Source organism: Macrobrachium rosenbergii, chromosome 32 (genome assembly GCF_040412425.1).
Source record: "Macrobrachium rosenbergii isolate ZJJX-2024 chromosome 32, ASM4041242v1, whole genome shotgun sequence".
NCBI lineage: Eukaryota > Metazoa > Arthropoda > Malacostraca > Decapoda > Palaemonidae > Macrobrachium > Macrobrachium rosenbergii.
In genome coordinates, this window is record NC_089772.1 from 3,720,200 (window position 1) to 3,729,875 (window position 9,676).

Below are 9,676 nucleotides of genomic sequence, written 5' to 3' on the forward strand. Positions count from 1 at the left end.
ACCTCAGTAGTAAATGTAAGAAGAAATTTGTAACAGAATCGTTTCTCTTGACAGATCTGTCTGTGGAAGCCTGGAAGTCTCAGCAATGGCTATCGAACGCGAGCAGTTGCATACGCCATCTACAATGACGTCATCAGTGCTTCGAGCATCACCAAGCAACAACATCTCAGGCTTAAGCACGACAAAATGTGAACGTTCCTTCGCGCTTTGTTCCTCAATAAACAACAAAATCTCTTTCAATGAAAAACTAAATATGGCAATTTTAATACAGTTCAAATGAAAGTCAAAGGCTACACAAGAACAGTATTGTATGAAAATTTCATTATTGATGGAAATAAAAATAATTACATCTTTTCTACATGCCTTATTCGGCCGTTAACGAAATGCAGTGACACTGTTGAAATGCACTTTGAGGAGCAGTTAGCAGGCAAAATTTAGAGAATAATGATACGTCAAAGACTTTCTCATCTCCTCTGATGGTAAATTCTGTGATTATTAATATTTTGATTATTAATATTTTACTTGTTGATGAGACCTAAAATGTAGTGAATAACGACAGTCGATTCAAAACTATCCATACTGGAGCTCAGTGACTCAAAACATTTATCTGTGAAAAATATCGTATCTGAAAATCACACAAAATATCTGCAATCCCTGAAGAAAGGTTGACCCTTACCATAACATAAAGTAATTGTTGGAAATCTATCTATCCTGGAATAGCAGATTACATTCAGCGGATTCGCAATGAACTTACAACCCTACTCCATAACAGAAATCGATACAACGCCTTTTAAGACGTACGACGAACTGAGCTCTAACAGTAGTCAGAAGGCAAGGGCTGGTAGCCATGGAATGATACCAAACTATGGAAGTTCTTCCAGTTCCGTCGGTTCTCGCATTCCAAGCAATAAATGCACTTCCTCCTCTTCTTCTGGTCCCTGCAATCACACCACCGCGGACGTCTTCCCATCCAGCCACCATCCGACTAAGGGCCTCTTCCATCCGAAAGACGTCTCTTACTGGAACCCGGATATCAACCGTCCGTTCTGGAAACTCGATGTCGGTGCACCCGGCTGGAACGTCACGGACCATCGACCCTGGAACGGCGCCGGAAACGAAACAAGCTGGAACTTTCCTTTTGACGCGTCCTGGAACACCACCACTCACTTAGACAAACATTTTCCTGCTGGGGAAAACATTTCTCCAGTTGGGGAAAACATCGCTCACAGTAACGTGACTGTCACTGACGCAGGGGGCTTTGATGGGATTGATGAGTGGAGTACAGGGCTCTTGGCTGTTACCGGAATCTCTCTCTACACATTAGCCCTCTGCACAGCCGTTGGCAACGCTCTGGTCATTCACGCGATCAGAACGGAAAAGAGACTGCAGACGGTGAGTAGATAGTCCTTTTCAGCTCTTTGAACTCTGAGATTAAAAAACTAAGAGAATGCAAAACTTTCTACCGAAACTATTTCATTTTCATTCAGTACTAAATAGCCACCCAAAATTCCCATTTGGTTACCTTGCAATGACTGAAGGAAATTCTGAGAACTTTTGCGATCAAAACAATGTTTACTTGTACCCTTTCTTTGAAATTGTTAACCAGAATAAACAGAAGACATCTTAACGATTGCACAACATAAATGAACACGTTAAAAATAAGCCTTAAAGGTTAAACCCTAATTTCACGTACTTATAGCAGAATATTGAGAATTTGTGTCCGAAAAACGCCAACATGTCAACTATTTCTTACATGTGGTCAGTTATTCGATTTTATCTTCAAAATGTACAAACAAACAAATTAACTAACAGACGAACAACTGTGACCTCTCATTGTTTCCTGAGAAACTGCAATATTTTCTTTCTTCAAGTTGATTTTTAACGAACGCCAACATCAATATCAGCCTCGATCCCTGCCGGGTATCTATGGTAAGCTGAAATGGTCCCCATGGTTCTAAAGACCGAGTGTTGACATGTCAGCTGTGGTGGCATCTGTGTTATCTATATAATTCTGTCTAATGACAGAAAAGCTTCACTTACCGTAATTAACACAAAATTCTTGTGCTCTCTTGCAGCCTCTCTTCTGCTGAACACCACCTGTCATATTCTCTCCTTAGGGTCACGAACTAAAAAGTTTCATGTCATGCAGCTAAACAAATTATTCTTCATGCCCCCTGCCTATTTCCTTGCTTCAACTATTGTCCTTAAAATTCATAAATTATTTGTTACTTATCGTATAAGTTATACTGTTATTTTATTTTCCTTTATTCTCTTTTATAGAATATTCTTTACGTCTCAATTTCTTATTCCGTTGTAAGATACTTTCGTCATTAGGGCCGAAGAGTTAGTAGTATTTAAGTTTGCCAACGGCTATATCTCTTTATTGTACATGACTTCCTGCTAAGGGCCTATGCATCAACACCTACAGATATATTAAGGTTCTCCATACTAGAAGGCTAAACTCCTTCAAGACTGTTTGTGGTGTTTACGAAGCTCGCAGCTTCCCAAGTACTTCGCAGGTTACAATGCTTATGATTAATTACAATGTATTTCATTTCTTTGACGCTCTTCTATTCTCAACTCTGTTAGAGGTCTTTATGCATTTGTTCGTCCACCACCGATATCCTGTGATTTGGGCATACACTGATCACATTATAAATATAAATATATATATATATATATATATATATATATATATATATATATATATATATATATATTACATCACATGTATAAAAATTGCCATTAGGTATGAGTTGTTCATGCAAAGAAATTCAGTTTATCCAGATGCCTTTTATTCCAGGTATCGAATTTGTTCATCATGAGTCTGGCAGCTGCTGACCTTACAGTTGGAGTGATTGTCATGCCTATATCAGCTGCCTATGCTATGATGGGTGAAGCGACAAAGTTATCTTTCGTTCTTTTGACGAGCACGTTAAATACTTACTATGTTGTGACTGGTTGATTGGTGTGCTTCTGTGATTGGTAAATGTTCGTATCTAGTATTTCTGTAGCAATACTTTTCGCTTTGTCTTACTTTCGAGTAGCTCTTGCTTCTATTTATGTGCGGATGTTGAAATGGTTCGTGTACTTAGCGAATCTTCAGTGAGAGCATTTGTAATGTTCTTTGTACTTTCAAACAAAGCTTAATGTGTTTAGTAGGTTCTTGATGCAATGCTAATTTTGTTTCTTTTGTTATTATTTTCGCCAATACAGTTATCATTCTTTAAAGATGCTGCTTCTTTACAAAGATCACTAACAATCAGACAAACTCCTAAAGGTTACTGATCATTATACGACAGTTCAAATAGCAACGTGTTAAAGCTTCACATCAAATGGCATCTTGCCAAGATAATTTTGTTTCAGATTACGAAACGCAAGTTTAATAACTTCAATATATATTTTCTTCGTCCAAAGTAAAATTGAAATACAGAGGGAAACCTGGTGATGTGATTATGATGTGTTCCATTTTATACACAACTGTGGCAACAGAACATAACGAAGATAAGAGCTGCAAACAAAAACTGATTAAAATATTTTGAAATGTTTAAACTATTTACAGAACAGTGCAGTGAACAGAGCACACATTACATGACATTTCTTAAGGAATAAACCTTTCGAGGCAGGGGAAGGGGCGTAAGAATGCGTTCGCTTCTCTTGATGCTAATGACAGGTTAAATCCTTTGAAAAGACGACACAGTGAGCCGATCGCAAAACGTTCTCCATAGATATATTCCGGGTGAATGATTTAAAACCATCATTTGGTATATGGTAGCAAAGGAAATAGGCGGTTCTGGAAAATAATGGCTTATAGAGATGCCTTCGAAGTTTCCTGAGGAAAACAATGTTTATATACACCAGGTGATAACGAAAATGATGCCTAGCAGCATTGCTTTTTGATGTCCAGCGAGCAGGTGAGTGTAAAGAGGGCGAAAGGAGACGAGCGTAGCGTACAATAATCCCACCACACAACTAAGTCACTGTACTGTATATCAGTCACAGCTGTGCACGGTACAATACAAATTCATATATGCTTTGCACTTTATTGTTACTGAATATCCATTTGCAAAGTATTATTTTCGTATTTTGCTAAATTCAATGAATCGTTCTGACGTTTCTTCCTCTTCTGCTTTTGCAAACATATTGCAGTAAAGCAAAACTATTCTGCTACAACGTAACACCTGAATCAGTATCTTAGTATTCAAACTCATCAAAGAAAATCTCTTAATACAAATCTGATCACCGAGGGCTAGCGTAAAAGCATACGAAAAATATAACTAAAGGTAAAACTTATTCATTGTATTGGAATGCAAAATATATATTGAAACAGAAAAGACATATTACATATTGTTTCTCATAAGGATTATTCCGCATAACGAAATCCTATAAGCTGTAAAAATAGCTTAAAATTTGCATTTATTGTGATTTTTACTTATTCAACAGCAAGAAATATAAAACAAAACTGGAATAAATCCTAAGTATATCAGTCAAAGCAGATGATTAAACACAAAAAATATATATATAGAATTGGAAAAAAGTTTATAATTTTATGTCAATTATTTTAAATTACAGTTTCTAATCTTCTTGTCTCCAACTCTGATGATTCCTCTGGACTGAGCCGGCCTTAATTCTTGCCTCACTGTCTGGAATCCCAGCTTCAAACTAAATAAGTCAGCGCGATAAAACCCTTTTTCAGCTTTCAGCCGCCTCACTGAATATGAGTTTCGCTTTTCGTGATAGAAATCTGATGCTCATGAAAACGATTTTGGCAACAGGTTATTTTCAAAAGAGCCTTGGCGAAATTATTTAAGGTCGAAGTGGAATTCTGGCAAAGTCTCATTATTTCATAGCATGAATTATTTCCACGGGGAGTTTCATAAATACAATGAAGTGCATCAGTACAGTACTTGTCATTGTCTCTATAATGTGGCATCTAATTACTGTTAATTCTCAAGTTTTTTGCAATCCTAGATTGCAAATAGTTAAAATATAAATTTCTTCTTTCAGTGAATGTAAATTATTGTTGATCAGCAATTTTCGTGCATGTTTTGGGTCTTGTCTTGTTTTATACTGAATTCTTTCTTTGTCTTCATGTTTTCTTCATGTGGTACCACAGTAGTTAACATCCCTGCTTTTAATTTCCTTTATCTGAGAATAATCTTGCTGTATATTACGTAACTGTTACTAATTTTACTATTTTTCGTTATAATCTACCTATTGTATCTTTTCTGAATTCTGATAATCAATACATTATTTCCCATTTTGTTATGGTCTTATCAATAGTAATTAATTTAACTTACTTCTCTAATGGGCACTCCATTTTGCCTATAGTCATTTAAGTCTTGCTCATTTGATAAGTCATAGTAAGCTGACTGAACAAAAACATGGTATCAATATGATCTACTGGTCACTTCTCCCAGATATATATGAATTATCAATAGCCACAATGACCTCTAAATTTTTGGATAACTTTTCACTGCCAGCACTGATCCCATATGAGAAGCAGATGAAGATTCACTTCCTTCACGAATGGCGCTTAAACCTACGCATGATACTAAACTAGCAGTACTCTCTCTCTGACTAACGCAAGTGAGTATTATCCCACTACTGTAAGAAAGAGAATCTTCATCTATCTCAACTGGATTCAAGGCTTGCAGTGAAATGCATATCTAAAAAGTATGAGGAAATCAAGCGGTTGTGGGGGCTAGAACGGTCATCCGTTAGTCGACTTCCATTCCTAGCCTGCCAGTCTAATGTACAGTATTTCAAGACTTTTGTATAGGTACTAGGAATCAACATGAATTATTGAATCTAAATGATGTAATAACCCTATTTCTGAAGATACCGAACAGTTGGCTGCCGTTGTACTTAACCTGTGTATCAATAAGCAAACTATCTCAGTCCTGTATGGATATACCGCGCTAGCTTTTTCCATAATTGGCAGAACACTTCCAAACTATATGTTATTAAAGTATAAAAACTTGTATAGTCACATCATAGTTTGTGCCTGTTATCTCTGGTTTCGACACTGGACCATTTCAAACTGTCACACTTAATCTTTGTCTCATAGCAATATGCCACTAGACTCCTCGAAAGAACTACAACCAAATATACAAGTATTTCTCCTAATGTTTAAAATACGAATATTTTATACTTGAAAATGTTTTCGGGAAATATCCTCCAAGCATTTTTTCTAGCACGTCGATAACTAGGGATCAGGTTATAAAGGCAAATATTTAAAATGGCGAGCCCTGGCTTCCTAGTTGCGTCATAATTTGTCATAATTTTTTCGTTTTGAGTATTATGCAATTCCTTGGATCTATTTACCTACCCAGTATTTATTTTTCTCAGAATGTTACCCGCTTCATGATGCGCCAGCTGTATCAGAATGGTTGTATTTTGTGGCCGTAATCGTTATATATAATAAATATGGTGAGATCATGGTATTCTGTAAAGCCTCATCTGTCGTTGTCTATATTTTCCTCTGTTTTCTTTTTTATTCCATTTTGTTTAAAGAGACATACACGATTTTACTTTTTGTAACAAAATTAACGACACTAAATACAGTGACAGTGAAAAGAATAAGGCAGCTTTGCTACTCTTTTTGAAAGCATATCTTTATTCTATTAACCTCATAGACAACACAAAGCAGCCTTCTTAATTTAAAAAAAACTATATTCAGTTGTCCTTCTAATGCCATCAGACTTAGTTCTACCAACTGGAATGAATATACATTATAATAATTATTCATAAAAATCTGTTATAATTTTTCTGTTCCTTGTTATAACAGATTAAACGTGATTCCCTGCTATGGCGATACAGTCTTAAACAAAATAGAAACTGAACCAGATTAAATAAAATTTATAACTATTTGTTAAATTATTCAAAGTCGAATGGACATCATATTAACACATAAATCATAAATATAAAATTGACGTTATTTTAGGTTTTTCAAATCACTTAAAAACTTTTACATTAAAAGTTTCTGTTTACAGGTAACTGGAAACTGGGCTTGCCTGTATGTCAGTTCTGGCTAGCCGCCGACTACACTGCATCAACAGCTTCCATCTTCAACTTGGTGATTTTATCGCTGGACCGATATTGGTCCATAACAGCTCCTTTACGTTATTTAAGAAGAAGAACAAGAAGAAGAGCATGGGTCATGATAGGAGCTTCTTGGGCGGCAGCAATGGCTTGTTAGTTCCAGTGCTAGCATGGCATCACCTTTGCACTGGACGGCATTCGCCATCAAGCGAACACGTCTGTGAAACAGAGTTCACCAACAATGTACCATTTAAAGCAGTCACCGCTGCACTCAACTTCTATCTTCCATCAGCTCTTATGCTGTACCCTCTACTGCCGAATTTTCCGAGAAATACAAACAAGGCAAGCTCTTGGGAGAGTTAATTTTTCCAGCCACGATGTACCAAATGACTCCTGCAGTGAGGTGGAACGAGTACAGAGACACATTCATGGTTCAAAGAATTCTCAGCCCATGATATCCCTACGATTACCACAACGGCTGAACGAAGTCAGTTTCAGTCTTACCATAGTCACTCCTGGAAGACATGACTGTTCTCATTTTCAGGTGTGACAGTTAGTGTTGAGTATCTTCCAGAGGATTCTGGACAGAGTTCTCAACTCTTAATCACCAGTATCCAAACCAGCAAAGTTTACAAACACAGCAACAGTCTCAGCAACAGCAGCAACTACTACAACAGCAGCAGCTTCGACGTCAAAATACAAATAGGTTAAGTCCCCATCATAATCACATCCACTGCTATCAAAGTACTACAAGGCCTCATTCCTCATGGGATCCATCCAATGATTCCAATAAGTGGAGGTGCAGCTGGCGCCTTAGCAGTATGTCAAGAACACAAGGAAGTGGAGGAGGTGAAGGAGGTATCACCCCAGGACATGCATCCTCCAGCGAAGCTAGCACCAATGGAACTGGCAAGAAAAGGTCCATGGGATGTGCAAACAGTAATGCAGCTACTGCTGGTCGTCGTATGGAAGGTGTGAACTTGGCCAAGGAGCGCAAAGCAGCACGTCAACTAGGAGTGATTGTAGGAGCATTTATGGCCTGCTGGGTTCTTATTTCACACTGTTTCCCATCATGGCCCTCTGCGATAACTGTGTGCCTCCTCAAGCACACACAGCAACTATATGGTTGGGATACTTGAATTCTACTCTCACCCAGTCCTTTATCTCTCTGCAACCACAACTTTTTGAAGGGCATTTGCTAGAATGCTGGACTTCCTTTTGCGCAAACCTCACAACCAAGCAAATGCACACAGAGTGGCTACTATTACTATTGGTCACTGACACCAGACATCTAGGTATCTTGCAATATACTAATATACAGGGAACAAAGTAGGATAAGTGATGAAACATATTGATTTAATAACTCATCATATGTATATACATATATGTTTATAATATGAGTAGTTTTCTCCATATGTAGAACCTTCTTGTTTACAGCAGCTTTTTAATAACTGTATGTAAAAGTTTATATACGATGAAATACCCATATCACAGAATGGTCAAGGTGCTACCAATCTATCTATTATGTCTGAACAAATTATATTACAAGGTTAAGGCTGTATGCTAATCAGTAATGATCCTATCAGTCTTTTAACTTTCCATTAACAAAATGTAATAATCCTATTAGCATATCCACTTCCACTCAATTTGACTAGGTCCTGTAGCGATTTTAGAGCATTCCTAAACTAATTGATGTAATACAATTCCTGACAATAAGACAACCAAACTAACGGGGTTCATGAACTTAAAGATTTTCAAACTTAAACAGCATTTTATCATGAATCTGATTACTCCTTTTACTCAATGGTTATCATAAAAAAAAATCCATCATAACAAAAGTCTCCTTGAGAAGTTGAATCTTCATAGAACTGTCTTAAATATCACTCTTAACGCTTAATGTGGGAGACCTAAGATAGGCAGTTCAACATGTGAAGGTCTAAATGGCAGTTTCAAACTGAGTTAAGATGCCGAGTTGAAAATGAGCGCTCACCAGACTGTGAATGTGAGTGAGAATAAACATTTTATGTTTCCTGTACATACATTTTTTTACAAAAGATCCAAGACAAGCTGAGCATTTCGTCCTATGAAGTGACGTCAAAATCCAGACCTAGAAATCAGTGGATCTGACCTAAATATACGGTTTTGAAAGTAATTTTTATGAAAATTTATATGAAGGGAATTCACGTAACCTAGAGGTTGTTTGTTTCTAAAGGAAATCACATGACATATCACCTCGAGTTATTCCTCCAAGCAATCTCGCAGTACCAGAAAGAGCAGGACAATGAGATGGCTCTTCTTGTCTGATCTTTAATTCTCATAAAACAGAAATAATGAAACTATGACAAGACCAGTACAACCAGTGTATTAAAACCTATATTTTTATGTAATCAATCATAAATAAGTATTGGATATTGTGTTGAAGTAGAGCAGTTGTTTATTTCTACCCATGCTCACTGCGATTACCTCTTCATTTTTCATGAGACACCTAGACATCTGTTACGTTTCTAATTTTCGTTCGAGGTATGGAACCCCGGCTTCTTTCCATCAAATTCGGTTGTTTCAGTGATACTCTTTATTGTGATTAGTATTATTATTCATGATGCACTCATTTCCATTTGTGACAAGCTAAAAA

General features: G+C 36.9%; 1 pseudogene; it reads left to right on the forward strand.

The window, feature by feature from the left end:
• The first annotated feature begins 368 nt into the window (after positions 1-368).
• On the forward strand, positions 369-8,232 carry LOC136855584 (histamine H1 receptor-like; annotated as a pseudogene).
• Positions 8,233-9,676: the final 1,444 nt, after the last annotated feature.